The sequence below is a fragment of the Armigeres subalbatus genome, chromosome 2, assembly GCF_024139115.2.
Source record: "Armigeres subalbatus isolate Guangzhou_Male chromosome 2, GZ_Asu_2, whole genome shotgun sequence".
Taxonomy (NCBI): Eukaryota; Metazoa; Arthropoda; class Insecta; order Diptera; family Culicidae; genus Armigeres; species Armigeres subalbatus.
In genome coordinates, this window is record NC_085140.1 from 234,455,782 (window position 1) to 234,481,476 (window position 25,695).

The 25,695-nt window shown below is 38.5% G+C and overlaps 1 protein-coding gene and 1 long non-coding RNA gene across 6 annotated transcripts in view; both read right to left on the reverse strand.

Moving 5' to 3' along the window:
• LOC134216030 (uncharacterized) overlaps positions 1 to 21,149 on the reverse strand; it is an 80,090-nt gene extending 58,941 nt beyond the window's left edge. The window contains exon 1 of the long non-coding RNA XR_009980444.1: positions 21,024 to 21,149. This is a non-coding gene — a long non-coding RNA (uncharacterized LOC134216030). The remainder of the gene's footprint in view (positions 1 to 21,023) is intronic.
• Positions 1 to 25,695, reverse strand: part of LOC134211903 (protein outspread) — a 760,849-nt gene that overhangs the window by 574,399 nt on the left and 160,755 nt on the right. The gene's annotated exons all lie outside the window — the stretch shown is intronic.

The following is a 25,695-nucleotide window of genomic DNA, read 5'->3' on the forward strand; positions in this document are numbered from 1 at the left end:
TTAAAATTTTCTACGAGTAAACACCCATCAAATTGCCTTTCAAACGCATTGAACAGCATGTTTCTTAAATATATGAGGCAAAGAGCCAGTGATGGGAATTGTCCAAAAAATGTCATGGGATTGTTATTAATAATTTCCTAAAAGCTTTTTTCAAAAGTTGTTTACATTTCGGATTTTTTGATTAACATGTAATGCGTAAAAGATCCTACAATTTTGCCAAACAGATCATTGTTTTAAATACAAAGCGTGAGGCATGATAACGAATTAAAAAAAAACACGGAATGGCATGACATTAATGTCATTCGACACTATTTCGACTGTTTATATAAAACATACAATTGTAAATAACTTGTGAAAAAGTTATTAACAAATTAGTCCCATGAAATCGATAGGACATTTCCCGTCACTGCAAAGGGCAGCCGCTATAATATAAATAACTAAAATTAATCTGAATAGTTTTGTGTTTCTTTAGTCTAAATTGAGAACTTTGTGGTCGGTATCATTCTAATTCATACGCCTTAAAGTATGATTCTCAATGGCATTCAAGAAAGCATCTTATGTTCGATTCTTCTAGAAACTAATGGTCGTTTAGTTATCTATTTGAGCAATAAATCAGAATCATAAACAATAAACTTTTCTTGTTAAAATTCTGTCGCTGAAAATGCCAGCATTATAATATTCAACATTTGTTTTAAAATATTCAACTACTGGTTTTAAAATTACTTGAAGCTTAAATCTTTCCATTATAAAAATGGTGCTGGTTTTATTATTAGATATATTATATTTAGAAAGTGCTTTATGTAGAGTGTAGACTATAATGAAAGTCGGAAACTTTCCATCTGGAGCTAATAAAGTAATCTGTTAGGTTAATAAAGTAGAAGATGATGTCGTATTTGCCTTGACTTACAAAAACTTCTTCCAATAGACATTAGTGTGCAAAAATCTAACAAATATAATATTCTTAATATATTAAAAACTGAAAATCGATCGATCGTCCTTTTCAAACATATGTCCTCCTTTTTCGCTACGATTCGGTGGATTGTCCTCTTTAGGAAAAAAAAAATCAAATGGTCACTCTAATACGAACACAAACCAATTCATTTAATGTTTTGTCGAATAACGACTCCAGTGAATTGGTTGTGTTATGTATTTAAAAAGTTGGTTTATTCAACCTCCTTTCCTAGGTTGAATGTCCGCAAATTGGACTCTAACAGATCATGTGTTACACTTGCCTCCTAGTATTTTAAAAGTTGTAATATCAATTTTCAACATGTAGCATAATGAATTACTGAAAAAGTTTGAAGACAAAAGAGTTATCTCCCATATTCACCATATCATAATGAAATGAGTGGAAGACAAATGAACTTGTTTCTCATTTCGGAGAAAGATTCCTGTGCGGCAGTTTAATTGCACTTGGTGTTAATTATGAAAAGGCAAAATCTAATTGATTTCAAAGCTTGTATGAATTGATATGAACAACAACGGATAGCCACCAAAATATCAATCAAAACAATCGTGGTACGATGGTACGTGGTACTACGTAGTATCATCTAAGTATTCCAACCGGAATCCAGAAGAATTCACACAAGATTCCTTTTGAGATTCGTTGAGGGATACCCTTGGGAATATGTGAGGGATACCCTCCATAATCCATGAAGGATTTGGTTCAGAATCTCAAGTTGATTTACTTCGGAATTTCTCCAGAGTCGTTCGAAGATTTGTTTCGGAATCGTTCGGAAAATTGCTTCGGAATTCCTTGACGATTTGTTTCAGAATACTTCGACGATTTGCTCAGAAATCCCTTGAAGATTTAATTCGGAGTCTCTCGACATATTGCCTCGGAACCATTTAACGATTTGCTTTAAAATCCTTTGATGTTTTGCTTCGGAATCGCTCAATGATTTGCTTCGGAATCTCTCTGACGATTTGCTTTGGAATCCCTCGACAAAATTGCTTCGGAATCATTCAACGATTCCCTTCGAAATACATCCACGGTTTGCTTCGAAATTCCTCCAAGAATTAGTTCGGACTCCCTCAACGATTTACTTCGGAATCCCTCGACGAATTGCTTCGGAATCGTTCGACGATTTGCTTCGAAATCCTTTGATGATTTGCTTCGGAGTCCCTTAACGATTTGCTTCAACATCTCTGAAGGATTCTCTTCGGAATCACTAGAAGATTGTTTTCGGAATCCCTGAAGGATTAATTCGGAGTTCCTCGACAATTTACTTTAGGATCCCTCGACAGATTGCTTTAGTATCCTTCGACGATTTGCTTCTACATCCCTGGAACATTGCCTACGAGATCCCTGGAGCATTCACGTTGGAATTCCTGGAATATTCCCGTCGTAGTTCATGGAGATTCCATTCTTAATCTCTAGAAAATTCTCATTGGAATCCCTGAAACATTTCCATCGGGTTCTTTCTGAAACACTCCCGTCCGAATCCCTGGAACATTCTCGTTCAAATTGCTGGAAAACTCCCGTCGGAATGGATGGAGGATCCCTAGAAGATTCTCATTGGAATCCCTGGAACATTCCCTTCGGAATTTCTGAAATATTTCTGTCGGAATCCCTGGTGGATTTCCTTCAGAATCCTCGGAGGTTCCCTAGGGTATGCTTGGAGGATTTCCGTAGGAATCCCAGGAGGAATGTTGTCTTTTATTTTTTTCATTTGGGATTCATAGATTATTTATGAAATATGCGAAGATATCCTCTGCTTACCGGTGAGAACTTAACGGCGATCCGTCACATATTGTTCTTTGAGTGTGTAGGACAAAGCCAAGCTTCTACACTTAGATGCAATAGCCATGATACTCTATCAATATAAGTGGTTGTAGCAATCATCGGATGGTAAACAAACACACTTCGATACTGTGGCCTACAACAGAAAGCACGTGCTTGAGAAAACAGAATATGGATGAGAGTAATTGATCCGCAATTCCCTTAGGTGGTTGGACCGTGCTTATCACATTATCACTAAGATAAATTAATGAGGTGGTGAAATGTTGGAGATTTTTTTAAAATAAGCTCAAAATAGAGAAAATATATGCAGGGACTATAGACACCTCCCCCCCCCCAAGGCACCGGGCCTATCTACGCCAATAACTTTCCCTGTTTTCCAGAACTAGCCTACAATCTTCTTCTTCTTCTTCTTCTTTTTCTTACTGGCATTACATCCCCACACTCATCCCCACACGCATTCTCAACCCCTGAGAATTGACCAAGCAGTGAAATAAAAACAGTTTACAAAGAATCGTATTCTTCTAAAGTGGGTTTTATGCATTGATCACTTTTACATATGATAAGAATCGTCCAGAGGACCTTTATTTGTTACTTACATCCGTGAGAATAGGTCACGATAAGGAATTCTATTTAAAAATTATGTGCACATGTCTTCTTTACTTTACCCGATGCTTCGGATCTTCTGGAGGACGTCCGATAGTCACTTTGGTATATGGGAACGGGTCACGACATTAGTCCATGTCTTGCTCGGAGTACAATAATAGCAAGATTTTTTTTTATTTTAAAAAGCTCTATACTAGGATGGTTTTTTAATGAATTGGTGACGGTGACCGTTCTGAAATAGATCACTTAACCAGATATTTTATTTTTCAGAGTACGATAATTTATTATTCAAAGTACGTTAATGAAGTTGGAAGAAACTGCGCTCTTCTATGATGAGTTTAATGAATTGACCACTTTTACGAACTTTCTGGATCTTCTGGAGGACTTCCAGTGCCAGTGAAAAGATCGCGCATTTCTATGATAATTATAATGTATTTTATGAATTGACTACTTATACTGACTTTCCGGATCTTCTGCAAAACCTCTGCTGGCAACTCAGGTCCATCAAAATGGGTTACCACAATCATTTGTTACTTATCTTTCGATAACGAGAAGCTTTGAAGAAACCATTATGATGAGTTTCATAAATTGACCACTTTGTGGACGTTTCGGATCTTCCGGAAGACCCAGGACCATAAAAATGGGTGACCGAAATATTTTTTACTCAGCGTTCTATAATGAAAAGCTTTGGGAAAAACCGCGCTCTTTTTTATGAATTGACCACTTTACGAACGTCCCGGATCTTCCGGAAGGACACCGGACCATGGAATAACCAGGAATTGTGTTGATCCATGGAAATAAACAATGGCTACATTCTATTGGGATAATTGCTACGCAAATTTGTGAGCATTTCCAAATTTACCCTTCGGAAGGCAAGAAATCACGCCAAAAAATTGGCCTAATAATCTGTGTTGCTTCAGAACAAATTCCTGGGAACCAGAATGGCTAAATTACAAAAACCAAGCCATAACGACGACCGCGGAATCCACACCTTCAATTTGGTTCCAAAAGATTGAAAATAAGTACGAACATGAAATTTTGTCACCGAATTGAAGTTGCGATCAGATTTTGCCCGCTAATGCACAATGTGTCACTTTTTTTAAATGCACTCGTAAACGCGAATTTAGGTTTTGTTGTGTTCTTTACTAGTCAAGTAAATCAAGCATCAGAGGAACTCGGCCCTTGCGGCACACCCGAGGTCTGGGGTCTCTGGATATAACGAGTTTATTGGCTTTAAATTTACGAAACCTAAACACTGACTACTGTTGAAATTCAAAGTCTAAAATACTAAACCTTTGAATTTGTTTAAAATTGTGGAACACTTGACCGAGACACTCGTGGAACAGAACACTCACTGGTTACGGACGATGAGCATTCTAAGACCATTCTGGACCTGACAATGGTTTTGTGCTTTTCTCCCTCTCCTCCCTGCTTTATCAGCAAGGGCTTCTCCAATGCTGGAGGAGATCCCGTACTTGAACTAGTACTTGGTACTCAACAGAATGTAAGATTCCGCAGCTCATGCGAACAATCCATAATGGACCTCTGTCGAGGTTGTGGGATAACCAGGTGTGACCGGTATGGAAACGGAAGACGATCTGCTGTTTTCTGTAGTTTAACAAATATGTGGTAAATCACCTACCTTTATGACCGACCCCAGCCAGAGGTTTCGCTGTCACGTTCCCTGGCACCACAGGATGCAGTCAAAAGTTATCTACTGGTGCACGTTAGTAAGTGTGAGGGTGAGATATATTAAGAGTTGGGCAATCCACTTTTAGAGTGCATTGATGACAGATATGCAAATATCGTATAACGGTTTGGTTGCCAACACTAACTAGTAAACAGCTGGCCATGACTTTGCCTCTTCCCTCGTGGGAAAACAGACGGAGTCACACGCGCGATTAGACAGCACACCCCGTGATAGCTCGTTCGGCAGAACATGGCCGCACATCTCGCGATCCTGCCAGGTTGTTCCTGATTGGAAATAATTCTCGCTTAACTTTTCAAAAGGTCCTAAGTAACATTTTTTTCATGAATTAATTTGAATACAGCAATCAATAGCTTTCATGTTGTTCTATTGATTGCGCTATTCAAATTAATTCATGAAAAAAATGTTACTTAGGTCCTTTTGAAAAGTTAAGCGAGAATTGTTTTGCAAGTATCCTGTGGGCGTGATTGGGGCATTTTTTCATCGGTTTCGACTTGTAATGTCGAAGACGCTCTGGAAGAGCGTCGGATTAAATTATTTGCACATCGGTTTCAACTTGTTATGTCGAAGACGCTCTGGAAGAGCGTCGGATTGAATGATTTGCACATCGGTTTCGACTTGTAATGTCGAAGACGCTCTGGAAGAGCGTCGGATTGATAAATTTGCTCATCGGTTTCGACTTGTAGTGTCGAAGACGCACTGGAAGGATTAAATGATTTGCACATCGGTTTCGATTACTGATGTCGAAGACGCTGGGTTGACAAATGTGTTGTTTCTCAACGGTTTTTCACTTAAAAAAGTTGAAGGCGCTCTGGAAGACCGCCAACATAAATGTTTTGTTTTCTCATCGGTTTCGACATGTGATGTCGAAGACGCTGTGGTAGAGCACTGGATTGAATGTTTCAGCTTGTGACGTCGCAGACGCTCTGGAAAAACGCAAAAAAAAAGTTATTTGTTTTCTCATTGGTTTGACTTAAACGAGTTAAAATGTCGAAAGAATTCTGGAGAAGCGCCGAAGCAAATGATTCGTTTTCTCATCGGTTTCCACTTGTAATATCGAAGGTGTCAGATTGAATGATTTGTTGTTCTTATCGGTTTCGACTAAACATGATCGGAATGAATAATTTGTTTTCCTATCGGTTTTCTTCTTGTGTTGTCGAAGCTCGAAGGTGCTCTGGAAGAGTATCGGATTGTTGCAGCTTTTGATGGTGAAGGTTGTGTAAAAGAGGGGCGGATTGTTCGCGTCAAAGCAACGTTAATGCGGATCAGCAGAACACAACTATTCAAATTTGAATTTCGAAGGTGTTGTGTGAGAGTACCGGACTTATTGGCTTGAGCTTGAAGGGCATAGTATGTTTGGCGAACCACCGATATTGTTTTGATTTTCCCATTGGAAGGCCATCAAATTGTATTGAATATGGACTGCCGGATCGAATTCTATTGGTTTTGGATTGCAATGCTGGAAATATGTGCAAAAAAAAAAATTAGAAGCATAAAGCAGGAGGATTATGAATCTGAAATAGTTGACATTTTGAGAATGTTAAAAAAGGCTGGATCAATTTGCTTAGTAAATATGTATTTGCGTATTTGTATGTGGACTTCGAATTGAAATATTGAACTTGAATTGTTTTTGATATTGGTTTTCAATGAAACATTTGATTTTTGATAATGGGTGAGGTAACATTATTATTAGATTTGAAAATTGGGATTGGCCTGGTTGCAAATATTTAATATTATTTTAGAATCCACTTTTGGTTATAAGCTAGAGATTGTATTTGAAAGATGGAGTTGGATTAGAATAATAATTGTGAAAATTGGATGGACAAAATACATAACCATGCAATGGCAGGCATAAATAAAACTTTCAAATAATTACTGTGGAAATGCTAAAGAACACATAAATAGTAAACCGAGAACTAGTTGTAATACAGAGCCATGGAAGATGCGGAGAATGAAAAAAAAAAACTTGATCATTTTATATGAATGTTTGATTTTAGTATTCCATTATGTCCCAATGTTGGTCTGGGAATAAAACTTTGTTCATGGAATAGGAATATTGGATTTGCTTTTCCGGTTCATACATTGAATTTGAGTATCAGATTTGAATTAGAATGATTTTGAATATAGGAATTGAGTACGGATATTGGATACTGGATTGTAAAATTAGAAAAAAAAAATGCGATGTAAATAGTTGTTTATGAAAATCCTAAGTCAATGGTTTTTTTTCTCTTTTTTAGTGAGAGAAGAAGGGGAATGTGAGGGTGAGATATATTAAGAGTTGGGCAATCCACTTTAAGATTGCATTGATGACAGATATGCAAATATCGTATAACGGTTTGGTTGCTAACACTAACTAGTAAACAGCAGGCCATGACTTTGCCTCTTTCCTCGTGGGAAAACAGACGGAGTCACACGCGCGATTAGACAACACACCCCGTGATAGCTCGTTCGGCAGAACATGGCCGCACAGTAAGAATCCAGGAGCGTTTCGGGTGATCGCTTTGCAGATTTGCAGAGTCGGTTAGGACGTGGATTGGTTTGTTAGTATGCGTTGTGGAGGCGATGAACTGCCTCGATCGGAGCCGGCGCGGCCGCCTTCCCTACCGGAAAAACGCTGGATTTCTTAGGTAGACGATATTGTAAGGTTGCTAACACCTAACAGCGGATGCTGAACTCATGGTTCACTCGCCTCAGCCACGTACCGTCTGTTGTCTGCACTCCACCATAGAGGTATGCAGCACTTTCCTCTCTAAGACTCCAAGAGTGCATTGGTCCTCCTCGTCCAGGCCTCATGTCCGTAGACGGCTATCGGTCTGATGAGCATACACAATACAATACACGAATTCTTCAACCACCTCGATTTTGTCACCACCGATACAAACTCGTGGCGGGTGGCTTACGTTGTCATACCTTGAGACTATTCCTATCATGTACTTTGTCTTCGACTTGTTGACCCGATCCAATTAGCTTCCCGCTTCAGTCTGATGTAGCTTCTTCCATCTTGTCAAGGTTTCGTGACCTAAGAACAACGTCATCTTCGAAAACAAATAGCTGAACGGACTTCGTAAAAATCACTTTGCCATATTCATTTGCGCGTTTCAAAGGGACTCGAGAATTACCCTGAAACTCGGACTACGCACATAACACGATCCATTGCCGCCTTGGCCAACCGTAAAAAAAAGTGTGTGCACGTTGTATTCGCAGTATTTCTGCAATATTTGACGTACGGAAAACACCTGTTCCGTGGTAAACCGTTCGTATATAATTCGGGAGAGTACCTTTTAGGCGGCGTTCAGCAAAATGTTTGCGCGGAAGTTGCTATAATCCAGCTTTATGTAGATGGGACATACGAAACCTACCATCCGGTCCTGCGCACCTAGTGGACCCCTATTGTGGGTCCTAAGGGACCTAGAGAATATGTTAATAAGATTGAGTCTGATATGACAGTCAACCTGGTAGGAACGTTAGGCACCTGTCGATTGACATCCCAAGAACCTACACTATCTTCCGGTTAGGGGTGGCTAATTCGCCTATTGATTGTCTCTTATCCTGGCCAGAAAGCGTGTTGTGGGAATCCCAGTCTTCCGTCTGTCTCCCACTTTTCCCGTAGACGGCGGTTGACCTAGCTTTCCAAGGCATTATAAGAACAGGAGATCAGATGGAAAAGCGCCATGCAAGGCGCTATTCATCCGAACAGACCGGTTAGTTTGTTCAGCATGGGGTACCATATTTCATCAGCTTTCCCAGTCAACACAAACTTGTATATGATGCCACATAAGATGCTAAAGTGGAGGCGATATACGTTTGAAATGACCGAGTCTGTGTATATACAGGTTAAGGAAGGTGGGATCGGACACAACCGGAAGTAGGTCATTTACCGATTCCCTTCGTGTACTATCGTGACCTTCTTGGATAATCTGACACGATAAGTGTGCTGCTTTCCTTCTCCCACCTTATTCGATAACCAAATGGCCTCGACCTCGCCAAGGAGAGCATGGATGATTTTCAATACTCTTTTCCCTACGTAAACATTCATTGGCGATTGAAAGATGTAAATGTTAACAATCTACCTTATTTACAAAAACGATATACAAATTTATTTACAATATTCCTGACTGCTACAATATTCATACTCATTAGCATTTTTTCTTCGGTTTCTTCGGCTCGAAGCTTATACCTGGTTCAAACATTGCATTTTAAGTTAAGATGAGAAAATTGGCCCCTTATCAGAAAAAAAAACAACAAATCCACTTGAATTAGCTCATTGAAATGGTCCTTCATAGCAGCTTGTAATATCCATCTTTGATTAAGCCTGGGTCACTCGTGATCGATTTGACTTCCACTTTCTATAGCTTGACTAATTTCTCGGATTTCATCGTACCAACCAACAGAGACGATTTACAGTGGCTTATGGCGATACACCGGATGAGGGCCGGCGGGCGGAACCGTCCATTCCAATTCAAGTGGGTGACAATTATATAGGTACCAACTGCTCTCACTTTCGTGCAGATAAGCCCAGCGCAGCGCTACGCGAACCATCGAACAGACGACGACGACGCACATAGGAGTACGTAGTGTAAAAGCGTGGCCAATACTATGTCAATCATTTGTCCTCTTTAAATGCTTACAATAAGCAGTAAAGCGTATTCTTTTTTTGTTTTTATGCTCTTTATATTGATGTAGCAGTGATATATGACCACTGGCGGGGTCAGTTATTGTTATTTGATAGAGCACCACTTGGCACAAGTACGCTGCCTTTGAGAACTACAACGTGCTTGCGACGAGTGGTGCCTACCTCTGACTCCCCCTATGAGTATGATTTTTATGATAATCTTCATTCATCAATTATTACTCACTAAATTTCCCGAAAAGATGTACTTTGTTTGTTCACTTCGACTATATAAATTTGTCATCGGATAATGTTAAAGTCCCTGGATAATGCATCGATATTACACTGGAGCAGATCAAATAAATTCGAAGTGCAAATCAACCGCCTAACAACTTTTTACATTCGAAAAATGCGTATGCTTTTTATGGATCGTTCCTCGAAGTCTAACTCTTCTGGAAGCAACCATTTGTGTGAACTTAGTCGCTTAAAATCATAAATACTTGAATTAAATATTCAAAAAAATCTAAATTTTTCTAGCAAACTTCACTATATTCAAATAAAAACAAGTCACGATTGCGTGAGGATGCGTGAAATGTTTTTCGTGGAGCTTATTAAGGAAACTTCAATCTTTCCGACGCTGACAATTTTGTTGCTTGATCAGGTTTGGAACCTAATCGAAAGTTTTATCATATTTTTGTAAAAAAGGTAGAAGAAAGCTACCAATTAAAATCATCATTGAAGATCACCTAAAAACAATTTTAGGTCGAATCATGCTTGAAAACGTTTTACACACCCTCATTATTAGTACCTATATTGATTTTCATCTTGAAAATCACTAAAAATCCAAAAAAACGATAAAACATTTTTTATGGTCAATTGCGATAAAATTGGCATGTAAATTATGGTGAAGTTTTGGCAGTTAGCATTGCTTACAATTAACCAAGATTGTTTCAAAGTTCCCATGCCAAGTTAGTATTACTATTTGAGAGTACAAAAACGAAAAATAATATGGGAACATCTGAAAAAAATGTTTTTGACTTTTGGCCAGGATTTGGGCTGAAATACTCCTCAGTGCGACGCGACAAAACCTTGGCAAAACAAAACTACAAAAGTCCCAACAACGATGACAGATAATCAATCATAGCAGATTGATCTACGACTTCCTTTTCGCGGTCATGTCAACACCACGCGGCTGCATCGGCACCATCTGCGATCGACAACGACGACGGCAAGGGCGTCAGTCTGTCAGCTGGGCGATGAAGTGCCGCGGACGGGCCGTTGTTATAGCAAGAGGAGACCCATTTGATACGGACGGGTTCCACGGCACGGACTTCAACGATGCGATGCCGGCGGAGAGTACAATGGCCTCTAGGCTTGATAGGTTCGCCGCTGCTGCCGCCGGTTGCGCCTCTCGCTCACTTGATGATGTATCATCGATGCGATGCAGGTCAACACAATTCTATTCAAACATTCCAAACATCGGCGCCGCGCGCCTCCGTCGCCGCACCGAAGCAAGTGAAATAATTGAGATTTAATTATATGGCTGCAACGTTCGCACACAAGTGCATCATTAAACATAAAGATTTTTTGCGAAAGCTTTGACCAAAATAGGTCATGTGGCTTCAGTGATTGCGATTTATTCAACCACGGTATCGCCGTTGGATACGTTTCGTACATCTTGCAAAATTATTGAAATTAGCATAAACTTTGAATTGTAGCAATTTTCACAAAACTAATTCATCGCAATTTGAGATCTGGACTTATGCAAGCAAAGCTCATGTTAGAAAATAAACATGAATTAGTTTACGACCAAACATATTAGTTGCATGCAACCACTATTAGCAATGTACATAGTACCAAGCACCAAATCAAGTAAACAAAAATAACAGTATGGAGGATCCGCAGCAAATTTAATTGCTGAGCAAATTAATGCATTATTTACCAGCGTGACGGTTTGAGCAAATTTTTGCTAATTAAAAAATCGGATGCCAACAAAAGGCAAACAAATTCCAATTGAGCTGGCCTTGAAATCGTTCTTATGTATTAAGACCGGTCTGTGCCAAAACCGAACCGAGCCGGCCATTCATTAGGTAATTTTGTTAATTAATCAACGTGTTTCCCCCACGTTCGCATGCTGGACAACTTTGGATTACCAAAACCTATACGTGCAATTGAGAAGAAACAAAAAGCGAACGTTCGATACTGTTTCGGCTCTAGTTCCGATCTCAAAGAAGTCATGCAAAACAATGCTTGTTAAGAGGATAATGTATTAACTACTTCAGTCCTCGAATTAGATTCATGTTTTTAATGCTTCAAAAACGTTTTAAACAAATCAGAAACACATTTTTTCAGTTTAGCTAAAACTTTCCTACAATTGATGTTAAAGTTTACGAAATTCGGTATCAGAACGGTATTTCCAAGCCCACGGAAGTGCCAAACTGTAATACATCTTCCACTATTGGGATGAAGAGGCCCAACGTGATGGATCCAAGCTATGCATAATTGCTGTTTAGATTTAAAAAATGAAGATGAAGCTTCTCTTGAGGTGCCAGCAATTTGTATGCCATCGACTCTTCATTCCGTCACGCAACGAATGGATCCGGGCCGCAAGCAGCAAGATCTCCCCGGAGGCCTTCTAGACTGCTGAATCTCGACACGTTCATTAGGACCAGCGTTTATAGTGGTCGTCATTATGTTTGTTAAGTCCTAATTCGAATCCGAATAGTTTCGAATAGAGGCAAAATCGCTTAGAGGGATCTGGATTTTTGTAATTAAAACATCATTAGCCGCAGGTTGGAATGAAGTACGCATTCTATCTTGCGTTATCCTGTTTGAGATCCAAATGACACCAGACTTTACAATCTGAATCTTTGTTCTACGTACTTTTTAGATTACTAAATCATTTCATATATTATTTTTATCTTACATCTAAAGATGGCTCCACCATCTTTGCAGGGCTTTTGTCCGGGATTCTCGTTCAACAACTCCTGCCCATTGTAACCTTTCAGCCTTAGCTACCTTCTGGATAGTGGCTTCGGCGTAGAGTTAAGCGAGCTCGTGGTTCATCTTTCGCCGCCACACACCGTGCCAGAGATAGTCATAAGCTCGCGTCTCTCGAATAGTGCTTGCAAGTCCTTCTCGAATTTTGTCCAAGTCTCATGTCCGTAGAGGACCATCGGTCTTATGAGCGTTCTGTACATGATACATTTGGCGCGGGTGTAATTTTTTTCTGAAGACTGTTTCTTCTGGAGTTAAATCATTTTTTGACTGCTGATAATTGTAGAAAAAAAGTCGATAAAACCCCCGTTTCCTTGATTACCATCAACAATTTATAAGGTGATAGTTTCGGTGGGAGAACGCCAAATGAACAAATTATTTGTGGCATAAGATAACAATAATCCTCTGCACTTGGCCAGAATCAACCAAATTCCTCATTGAACCCTACAAAGAAGAGCTGGGATAACATCATATTCTCAATAGACCATATTTGAAGACCTTTAAGTTAATAACAATAGGAATACAGTCTCGGCCATAGCTGTAGAGCGACGCAATAAAGTTTAAAAGATTTTTTTTCTGTTAGAACATTAAGGGGAGAATTTTGCCAAAAAAATCTAATGAGCTTCCCAAGACAATTTTTGTTCAGTCTTCCCAAAATATTAATTTGGTTTTCTACGGATTTCTTACGGGAAATTCTTTGAAACTCACATCTGAAATTCATGTTTCCCAAATTCAATTTTTACTTTAACTATTTTACCTTCAACAAAAATGCTCCGAGTAGCAGTGGAGTCACAAAAGATTCAGCACAGCTCTTCAGAAGATAGGGCGTTAAGCCGTCTACTCCAGCACCTTTGGACACATCAAGGTCACACAGAGCCTTTAGCACTTCACGATGGGAGAATTGAAAGCGTGGAAGACGGATTTCATGGACTGGGACCTTCCGGAAGCCTGCTGCGTAGGCTGGAGGCAGAGGTGTTGCATTGAATACGCTTTGAAAGAATGCCGCAAAAAGGTTCGTAGCCTCGTCAGATGTGGTTGCAGTAGCGTTATCGTAATTCACCGTCTTCGGAATTTGGTTAGTTGACTTCTGAGATTTCACAAACTTCCAAAATATGAAGGGGTTGTTCTTTAAATTTGACTGCAAGTTGTCCAGGTGTCTACGGTAGCAAGAGTCAAGAAGCTCGTTATAGGAAGATTCCACCAGTCGGAGTGCATTCCTGTTCTCGTCGGTTTTGTTAGTGAAGAATCTGTTGCGCGCTTTTCTCAATTTGGTTCGTTGGTTACGAAATTCAGCATTCCACCAGGGCTTACTGCTAATACTGTGATTATTACTTCGGCGACGAGGTACCATCAATTGAAAAACTTCATACAGTTTGTCATAGAACAAGACAACATTACCATCGATAGAAGGCGCCTGGAGATATTGATTCCAGTTGATTGTAGAAAGCTCCCAATTGAGAGAAACAATCGCATCGCCGGAAGTCGAAATCTATAGCATCTGCAACGCGTTCAGCTTGAGCGGGTACGAAACTGCAAACATCCATTTGTATTTTTAGCACTGGCGGGTGATGATTATCTGTTGGTAGGAGGAGAGAAACTTCTAAGATGTCCGACGAGTTTGTGAACACAAGATCAAGCACTCTACCACTACCCGTAATGCTGGGTAGATACCTCTTCGTGGTGTGTTACGGGGTCACATTGCCAGCTACAGGCACATCCTGACCCAACGAATACCTTTCCAAAATCCAACTCCGTGGTACTTATTCCTTCTCTCCCTAGTAACGGTACAGATAAGCGTGGCCAGGAATAGTAATTCTAATGCTTTTGTCCAGGCTTCGGAATTCTCACTCATATGAATAAAAACCTGCGATTAATCCATTAAGCCGGAGTGTGATTTTTCATGTTCCCCTGTGAGGAAGTATTCTCACACAACATTTTTATCCGGATAGAATGGCGGGTGATGAATTCGTGAGCGCCGGCTCGCCGGGAAATTTAATTTCAATCCACAAATTTTCCTTCTCGTTGCCTTCCCAGATCAATTTTTACAAGCATATTTACAAAAAATTAGGACCGCAATGAGATTCGAACCCAAAGCAATTTTAAAATGTTCAGAGCGCCCACTATAACCACGCCACCACACGAATTGATTGAAAGTAAAGTGAAAAACTGTTGTATTTAACCTTCTGCTTATCGTGGCGTATCGTCATTTTCACAGTTTGGAGAGGCAAAGTAAGCAACATTTGATTTTCGCGAAACATGGGAAGAAGGATAACAATTTTTCGCACCATCGCTTGTGCCGGAGTTTATCGCACTGTAATTTATCCGGATAAAATGCATGGTGGAGTGATCAGTTGTCGCGTGAGTGAGTAAGAAATCCGAACCCTGTTTTTATCGTTTTTATCATAGATTGAAATTAAGGACTACACCCACCTTGATTTCTGATAGCAATCTGGACAGAGATTTCAAAGGAAACATGAGTATCACTAGTTTCCAATCCACGAAATATACCGTAGCAATGCCATGCTTTCGTATTTTTATATATTCATATAATATTTATTTTCCTTATTTCATTATACTTATTTTTCATATTTCATTATATTTATTTTTCATATTTTTACATTTAATTTTTAAAATTTCCATATTTTTAATATTTCATATTTTTACATTTTAATATTTTTTTTTTATTTACGTTTTTTATACTGTCCTAATTTTACACTTTCATGTTTTATTACTTTTGTGTCTAAAATTATTACATATTATTATAGTTTTAGATTATCATATTTTCAAATTGCTTCAAATGTAACATTACACTTTCATAATTAATATTTAATGTTTTAATATTTTTAAACTATTATATTTCATGTTTTTGTATTTTCATATTTATATAATTTCATGTTATTCCACTTTCATATTATAATATTTTTATATTGTCATATTTTCCATATTTTTATATTTTTCCTATTTTTATACATATATCGCATTATATGATGCTTTTATATTTTTATATTTTCATTTTTATACCTGTATATGTTCATATTTTTTATACTTTTGTATTTTTAAATTTCAAATTCCATATTTAAATCCTTTGTATTTTCATATATGTGTATTTTCTTTTTTCATGCTATCATATTTTCATATTGTTATAATTTATTTGATTTATTATATATTTGATATTTGATTTTCATATTTTGTTGTCTTTCATATATATTTATACTTTCATGTTGTTATAATTTAATTTGCATATTTATATATTTCTATATTTTCAGGTTTTCGTTTTCATATGTTTGTATTTTTATATTTTTATGATTTTATTTTTTATACTTTCATATTTCCATGTTATATATTTTTGTGTTGTAATATTTTTATATTATCTTTTTTCAGATCTTCATATTGTCATATTTTCAAATTTTTTTACTTTAACATCAATTACAAGAAACGTAAATATGAGTGCATAGAAGCATGGAAGCGTGCGATTGTGGAAGTATTGAAAATTTTAAAATATAAAATTTTCAATATTTTCATATTCTCATGCTTTTATGCTTTTGTGTACTCATATTTTTGTATCTTCATTTTTTAATTTCATGTTTTCATATTTTTTTATTTTCATATAGCAATTTTTATTCTTTTATTACATTATATTTTTATGTTTCTTATTTTTATATTATAAAATTTTTATAATTACATGCTTTTTATTTTTATATTATAGTACTAGTCGACCCGGCAGACGTTGTCCTGCGTAGTAGGCGAAAATGCCCATGTAAAATTTCCATACGAATCCTAATTTTAGTTTTTCAGGATTTGCACAACCTTACGCGTAATTTTCGCATGAGGAAATATCATATAAACCCGTCGGAAACGGTAACGAACATATCTGCTGAAGAAATGGAGAAAATCCATCCAGCCGTTTTTGAGTTATGCGGATACGAACACAGACCATTTCATTTTTATATATATAGATTATGTACCTAGGGGGGTCCCGTAGCGTAGTTAGCTACACGTTCACCTTACAAGCGAATGGTCATGGATTCGATTCCCAGCCCCTCCACCAAACCCTCGTTAGTCGCCGGATGCGCAGCCCATGCGGTAGCGTATTGGGGAACGCGTCTTACCGTCACGGCTGCGTGATGACGACTGACAACTTGATCTTCTCGGAGGCATTCCTCCAACGGACCCGGCTTAATGGCAACCGAACAATGCAACGAACATTGGATGCACGACATGGACAAACGGACACAATGGACACACGATGAGATGGACTGGCAACGACAATAATAATGGTATAATGGTAATGGATGATCTAAAAATAGATTCTGTGTGGATTCTGTTCAGCAGAATACCACAGTAGATCTCGGCACAGTAGCGGTTAAGTAACACAGAGTGCCTAACAAATAAAGAAAGAAAGGAAGATTATGTACCTTCATATTTTCATGATTTAACATTTTCATAACCCACTACAAAACATCCCAGAAATGAAAGCTTCACAACCTGCCATGTAACATTTATGCAGACGTAGGCTGGCCAGATCATTTCGGTGAAAAAACGGGATAAACGTGCTTCCAAAACGGGACAGGGTTGAGGCAGGCATTTTCGTCTTTTCGTCATAATATCGAAAACACAAAAAAAAACACTTTTTGCCAAACTCATCCGTTTCAAATCGTAAGCTCAGGAGAAACGTTCTTCCTAGTTGAGTTCCAGCAGAATGACGTTGCTTTCGTTGGTTTAGCCCCTACGACGATGGAAATACCTGCCGTGTCCCCATGTCAAAAAACCTTGAATAAAATCTAAGAGCTCTGGAAATTTCAAAATTTATGGGCTTAATTTTAATTTTCCGTGTAAGAAATTAGAACTATTTTAGAGTGAATCATTCACCACCATATTGTATTAAGTTAGTTGTGGAAAAATGCTAAACTACAAATATTTCACTCTGCAAATCAAAGGAACGCGAACAAAAACACGAAGGAAAAGAAAATTACGCAACTCTCAATATTTGAAATTTTATTTTAATTCACTCTTAGACATGCATTAGGGATTTTATTATTGACCAACATCAAAAACTTTTCCAATTCTGAACAATTAAAACTAACAAACAAAAGTCAAAGTACCCCAGGCCAGTTTTAGGAAGTAGAAGGCTAAGAAAAAGCAGTTTTAAGAAAAAATGCCAAAAGACAAATGCGGAAAGTGCAATTTTTCATGAATATAAGTGGGAAAAATTTTCGGATAAGATTAATAAGAATCTCAACAAGGAAAGAACATTGATAAAATGTAATTTTGATTATATCCATGAATATGGTTGGCACATAAGAATAAATGTCAAATCTAATCCAGGATACATTTATTGGGAGGTGTTTTGACTTGTCAATATCCCCAACTCAGCCATCTTGAATTTTTGTGTGGAATTTATGCTCGTTTGCTTACGTTTTGCACTGAAAATGAACTCCCCCTCCCACGCTGGTTATTTCCATCTACTAACGAAGTCCTATGGACCTATGCATAAAAAAATCTTGATCTAATCAATTCACAGTCCTTTTTTTATTGAAATTGATTTAAATGATGCTAAAAGTGGCCTCACACCTCGGAAATCTTGTTCATTGATTTTGTGCCTATGTGCTCCCAGACTCGTGCAATTTCTTCGCGAAAGATAAAAAAAATCCTGGGCAATAGTCTGGTTTGCAGCTCGAACTCCCGGAGATTTCCGCCTGATTGTGTTTTAAATTTGGTCAAATTTGTAACTATTTATAACGGAATCCTAAAGAAAACTCGTCCAAATATATGGCAGCGAAATTTGAGACAAGCTCCTGATGTGTAAACTACCCTTAAAGTACGTGCGGACAATAAATCTAGCCTTTAATCCAACCAAATTTTCCCTCGGTTTGAAACTGCCTTAAACTTGTTCAGTTGATTTATATTTTTTTTCATGACGTCGTTTTTTTATAGTGAATGATTTCGAAACATTCAAAATTATTCAGAATGCATTTGAATGATTTTTAATTGTTCGAAAGGAATCAAATGATTCAAACATATGTGGTAAAGCAGATTTGAAACAAAAATGAATTACCTACTTCGGAAGATTTAAAAAGATTAATCGAAAATTAACTTAATCTGAACATTAGAATGACTGTCCCTGCGCTTTATTTTATTGACGTTGAGGCGTGACCTGATTTTCATGAATTACTTGCTTACCAAGCGATGTTATGAAATTAGACACATTTTAATGCCTCCGGAATAAGCAGAACAAATAATTGAAATGAAACTGTATGAAAAATCTCCCGTAGAAGCTCATATTGTCATTAACTGTGAAAAACATAAAAAAAGTCGGATCTAGCATTAGCATTTTAGCATTAGCACGGTGTGTTTGTCCGAAGAGGCTTATTTTCAAAAAATCAGTATCTCTAAAACACTCACTACACGAAAGTATAGGTTTTCCTCTTTCACGTAAGTGCATTTTTAAAATGTTCTATCGGGGGTCATTTTTCCATACATTTTTGGGGGGGTTAAATCGGCTATCATTTGAGATTTCTATGGAATTTGCACCAAAAATAGTGAAAAAAATAAAATTTGTTCTAGATCCCCCGATAGAACATTTTAGTTTACCCACTATATGAAAGAGGAGAGCATATACTTTCACGTGGTGGGTGTTTCAGAGATACTGATTTTTGAAAAATAATGTTTCCCCATAGACACACCGTGTTAGCATTTAGCACACACAAGCCAAGACTATTGTATGAGAGTAGCATCACTTTCATCCGTTACCACAGATATTGATTTGGGACTAATCACTAACTCTTAGATGCAAGCAATGTACTCTCCAATAGTCGAGATCTGTCCTGGCCACGTCCTTGCGAATGCTGAGGAAGGGGAAGGATGGTTTGTTGGACACCTACTTAAGAAAGATGCAGAGAACTCTACGACCTCTAATAGGTGCCACGGGAGGTTTTGGGATTGTGTGGAAGGTTATAACAGTAGGAATCGTTTTGGTATAACGTGAAACACAGAAAGAACTAAGATAGAAATACAAAGTAGGAAAGGGACGAGCCTGGAATTGAACCCACGACCTCCTGCTTATAAGGCAGAAGCGGTAGCCACTAGACCACCAAGCTCGAGCTAAAAAAAAGGCGGATCTATGGAAAATACAAAACGGCATAGATATAATTCTTTTAAAAACAACACTAATAACATAACATCCCACACTTTATCATGGGTTTCGTCCACTTTCTTTGTGCCAGCCGAGGGCTGTAAATCTCTCTAATAAAGACACACAAAAAAACACTTTCTATGTAGGTATTTGGTCTTAGATTCTGGCCTTAAAAATCACTTAAATAAAAGTAAAAAAATAATTCCGTCCTTAAAGAATCAATGAAAAAACAGGAAAATATGAGGATTTTTTAGTTTACGACGGGACTGCACAAAAAGGTCTAAAAAACGGGACTGTCCCGTTAAATACGGTACGTATGGTCAGCCTATGCAGACGACGTCCTGGCACATAACCTGCTATCTGATACTCATAACTAAAAAATTCTATATAATTTCCAGCTTCTTCTACAAGAGATGTACATCCCGAGTTAACTTCGGCTCCTAGTTGATGTTATATTCTACAAATATATATAAAATTTGATATAATTTCTTATCATAATGTTATTCATTTCACTACATGTTTATATACAACTACCAAATTAAAAAGAACGCGGTGCGTATGGTACGGTATGTCCACACATCCTTCAACTCCTGTAGATTCGTGATATGTATCATGTTGAAGTGAATACTTGAACACGATACATCTCTAAGAATCATCTCTGCGGCAAACACAACGCAGTGGGCCTGGCCGCTTTGAAGTTTATGTCATACCACTATGCTATGAACCTCAATATTGACAAGAAAAATTATTGGGCGTCATCTAACTCAATGATTTCCCATGATGCTTTCTTTGTACTGGCTGCGTTTGTGTTCGATTAGATTAGATTTACCTTCAACAAAAATGCTCCCTAATCTGTTCTTAATAATGGGTATTTATATATCCATTTTTCCCTAAATTTGCTCCTGGCCAGTGGGTAAAATAATACCCATCTATTGACAGAAACACCTTTTACCCAAATGGGGAGAGGCACTTCTAGCGAAAATGGGTGTTTTTTCACCCATTAATGGGTTTTTGCAAACAACCGTGTATGTCCTTTTACACACACAAAAGGATTGGTTCAAACCATGAATACCTTTTTCTAAACTTTCTTCCTCGGTGCAATTGACACACCCTTTTCGAACACTTTTCTATAGCCTTTCTTCTCACTAGGCTTCAACTTCCGACGATTCTAAAAAGACACACACTTAATCTTAAACTTCTACACTACTGTTAACTTACTCAACAAACTTACAATTTAATTAATTATTTTCCGACGCGCACTACAATTCCGACTAATGTTTCGGAAAGACTAAACCTCTTTGAGATATTAGCTGAGTTTTTAAAGAAGCTATCGGTACGACAGGACACGAAAGTTTACGAATATTGACAGTGACCCTTTCACCAAACCCCACCTGTAGGCAGATGAGTGTCATGAAGTGCGATACTCACCACCCTTCTCAGTCTGTGAGTTCTCTTTATGTGAGAAGAAAACACGGTGGGCTTGATGTCACAAAAAATATAACTTGTGGAGGAGCCGGAAAGCATTAATTGGAACCAACGGTTACATGCACGAGAAAGGCATTATCACTGCTAGGCTGATTAATCTGATTATTTTTTATAAAGGTGGCGCTTAAATCACTAGTTTTGTGTAACCTTACCCATGGCTCCCAGAACCGGGACAAACAATTCAATTCCTGGTTCCCTGGTAGAAGGTGTCGGTTTTTGATAAATTCTGAAACCTGACTTGTGACATAACAGTTTGCATCTGCCACCGGACGAACTTGTATGATGTTAATTTGTTTTCTCGTCGATGGACAGGATGGACAGTTAAGGCAATTGATTAGTATTTGGAGAATCGTGTAAAAATGCTGCGCGTCATTTAGGTCGTCCTCCACAGAGCTTAAAATATTCATCTTCATGAAGCAACTTCGGTCCGAATTTTGACAAACATCGCATGAATATTCAAAACATAGAATGACATAGTCAGACGACTACTCCACGAATTCATTCATTCGACTGTCACTGAGTGTGTTTACTATGTGCAGAAAAAAACATAATTAGCATTGTTTATGTTGATGTTTACCGTTGAAAGTGACTCGCGGATGAACATCGGATTCAGTCCTGTGTGATAAATAACTTCACTCATTTGAAACGTGTTCAGATTTCAGATAGTTTATCAATTGGTAAAATGTGCATAAATATTCAATGACTAATATTCAACTGAATATTGACTGTCCAGAGCCGACTATGAATGTGTTGGAAGTGAACTGACAAATGAAGAAAAATGGACTTCACCAAAAAATTTCGATTATTTTACACTCTGCTCCACATTTTGCATCTGCCACCTGGCAAGCTGAATGAAACAGTGAAGATGAGATTGCTAGCTATAGCTATCTCCATCCGACTTGAATATCACTATTGCATCATACTTAACACTGATGAACAGCAAAAATTTTCACTGTTTTATCATAAGATCACCATCATCTGTCAGTTCTTTTCTCGTGTACTGTACCATTTGGAACTTTACTGAGAGAAGTGAGAGAGACGTGAGTGAATGTACAAGGGAAAAAAGTTAAAAAGTTTAAAAAGTTAATTTCATAATAAACGAAGTGGATTTTGTGGTTCAATTAACTATTCTATTCGGAGGCATTATCACCAAAAAAATGAAGGTTGTGAAGAAAATCGATGGAAAATTCATGTCCGTTGGGGAATCAGGCTGCCGGTACGGCCAGGCTACTCTGAACCCTTCGTACGGCATATTGCGTCGGTTCATCCGAATGTTTCCAATTTCCTGGAACTGGGAAATCCGTTATCGGAAGAAGAGGTAACTAAACGAAAGACCAAAACATCAACGAATGATTCTGCCAGGAGTGATGACTACAATTGAGCGGAATAGTGAAGATTGTCATTCTCCATCATCAAGCCTTCAACATTTTAAAATGAGCAGGTTTTCGGGACCTCATTGACCATCAGCTGGAGCCATACGAATTAAAAATAAATAATAAAAATATTGCCGAAAACGTAAAACAGATTTGCACAGGAATAGACAAACTTATCTCTAGTGAAGTCAGACACCAGATGCTGTCTATTAAGTGTGATACTACAACAAAACGGTATAAGTCTGTTCAGGGGGTAAATGCGCAATTCTTCATAGGAGTCACCATTGTAGAACAAACTCTTGGTAAGTATTCATTAATGTGGGAAATTGAACCAGTTCACTTTATCCCCAAATGTAGTAAATAACAAGCTAAATATTTTTATTTTTTTAAAAGAATGGTTGAGCTACATGAAAAGCACACTGCTGAAAACTTGAAAACCAAAATCGAAAATGTGTACCTACGATTCCAAATTCAGCCACGGCAAATATACTGCTACCGTGGACAATGCCCGAAACATGTGTGCAACAGTCAAAGAACCCCAGGAGGCTCAAAGAAAGCAACGCAAGGAATGGATGGAAGAATATATCAAACAGCTGGATTTGAAGGAAATGGATGACGACAAACTCATCGTGAAAATCTAAGAATACAACAAATTACTAAGCAATCTAGAGGTAACAGATGCGGGACTCATACGATCAATTTGGTAGTTACGGACAACACCAATAAATCAACAAACAAGGAAACTAACGAAATTATTTCCACGTCCACTGGTCAAACTTGCCGCAAGGCCGGGCAGAAGCCATGAACAAAATAACAAAACATTATATGGTCTTGATTGATATAAGAGATAAAAGAACAGGCAACTATATAATACCATTGTAATTCCCTGATTTTCAATATCAAAAAATGATAATTTGAAGGATTTAAGCGTAAGAAAAAAAAATAAAGTAAGAGTACATTTAAATACATCCAGTAACGAAGAGAATTAATTTGATTTTCCTATCAACAACCGTACGGTTACAGTATAATCTACTTTTGTTGATCTATTCCTGAACCACAAACTCTTTTTCCCCTGGCTGTGTAACGTTTCCCTAGGCATCTACTGAGGAAATGCGATCCCCAGCCCTACTGTGACAGGGGAGAAAACACCTCGGTGGAAATGTGTGCCATCGGCACTCCACTCGATACGGATCACGTCCCAACAAATCCGCAAGAAATTCGATCTTGTGTGATAAAACCAGAAGTGATTTTCCGTCATTTGTTCGACACACCCGATCCGAAGGGAACTGTGCAAACCTTCTCCAACTCCCGTTCGACATCGTCGATCATCGTGGTTGCTGCAGTGGAAAGCGCCCAACAGTTGACTACTACCAGCTGGGATGCAACATGAACGTGGAGGCGCAAAAACTGGAACACACTCTTTATAATAATAATTGCGAACCGCTTTGGATTATTTGTTCCACCACACACGACGACACCGAAGACTACGGCGTCGCCGATGACGACCTCGATAAAGTTATAATTTCTCTCCCGCTACTGTGCTCAAGACCCAAGCGAGGCGCGTAACTCAAGTGCGATTAATTCGTCTTAGGAGCGACGCATTTCTGCGGTATCGTTGGTGGTGGCGGCGTGTTCGAAAGGATTTGCTAAATAATTACATTGCACCAAGAAACCACAACCGGGGGGCGAAGCCGATTCAGCACGGAATCAGAAGTTCATATACTATCTACTCTTGCTGCTGCGGCTAACGGAAGTCATCGATTACCGGAGGAGCGGCAAATCTAACAATTAAATCGCATACACAAAACACCACAAGACTAGCGGAGAGATAACGTAATATGCCCAATTACCGCTACCATAGGAAAGATTTGCCTTCGGTTTCTGTGTGGTGATCTCGTTACAGTCAGTCAGTGGCATGCAAAGCAAGCCGCCTGGATCGAGGCAAATTATTAGTCAACAGATGAACGCGGCAAATCTCGGATCAACCGAGCGAATCGATTTAGTAAGCAATGTTATTTTATGGATCGCGATTCCTTCTGGCCTCGCTACGTCATACGGATACGGCATGCCACGACGACGTTTGTTATGCTGAGCGCTAGCGATCAAGGGAGCTGCCTCCGCCCATCGTTTATAATAAACGTCGCCTGATTCCGATCTAAGCACGGTTGGGTAATTTCACTCGGGAGGTGTAGCTGCGTACGGCGAAATTGGCCCACATGCACTGGAACTGGGTGGTGAGGCGATGTAGGACGGGACGCGCGTGATTGTAAATAATATCTCGCTAACTACATGAGCCTACATGTGTTCGCCTACTTTCTGGGCTTCTTGTGAATTTTCAGTCCACATGCGATTGATTTGCATCAACTGCGGCCGAAGATATTGCAGGTATAAATTGTTGATCGATTTCTAGCAACCCTCGCGTGCCGTGCAGCGAAATATTGAGGATATGCGATATTTGGATTACGCGTTCAAACTATTAAAAGACTAATATTTAAAGAGAGCGAAAGATTTATTCTTTATAATTAGAAGCAAAATTATGATTTTGAAACAGTAGTAGGCAAGGATGGTCACAATTTGTTGTAAATGGGAGCAGACCGACAGGTATTCTACCATCTTGGCTACACACAAACCAAAAATTTCTAGTCTAGTCTACACATACACAGCCAATTCGTGACAGAAGCCTGGAAAGTGATAAATCCGACTACAGTTATCACTTTTCTTGTCAATATTTATGTTTGGAGCACATCATAAATGCGGTTCAAACATAAAAGCGGCCAGGCCTACTGTGTAGCGTTGTTGAAAATACCTGTGAGAATCAATCCTTAACTTGATTTCACAATTTAGCCATAGAACGGGAACATCTCGTGCCAACCGTTACTCACTTATCTCGAGCTCGTTCAGTAGCCGCTAGGTTGCGAAGGCCGACGGAGGTCCTTCGTAGCTTAGTTGGTTAAAGCACCAGTCTAGCGTACTGTAGTAGGGTGGTTCAAAAATTCGATTTTGCTCCACAGTGCTCATCTGATTCTTCATCATGTTCTGAGTGTC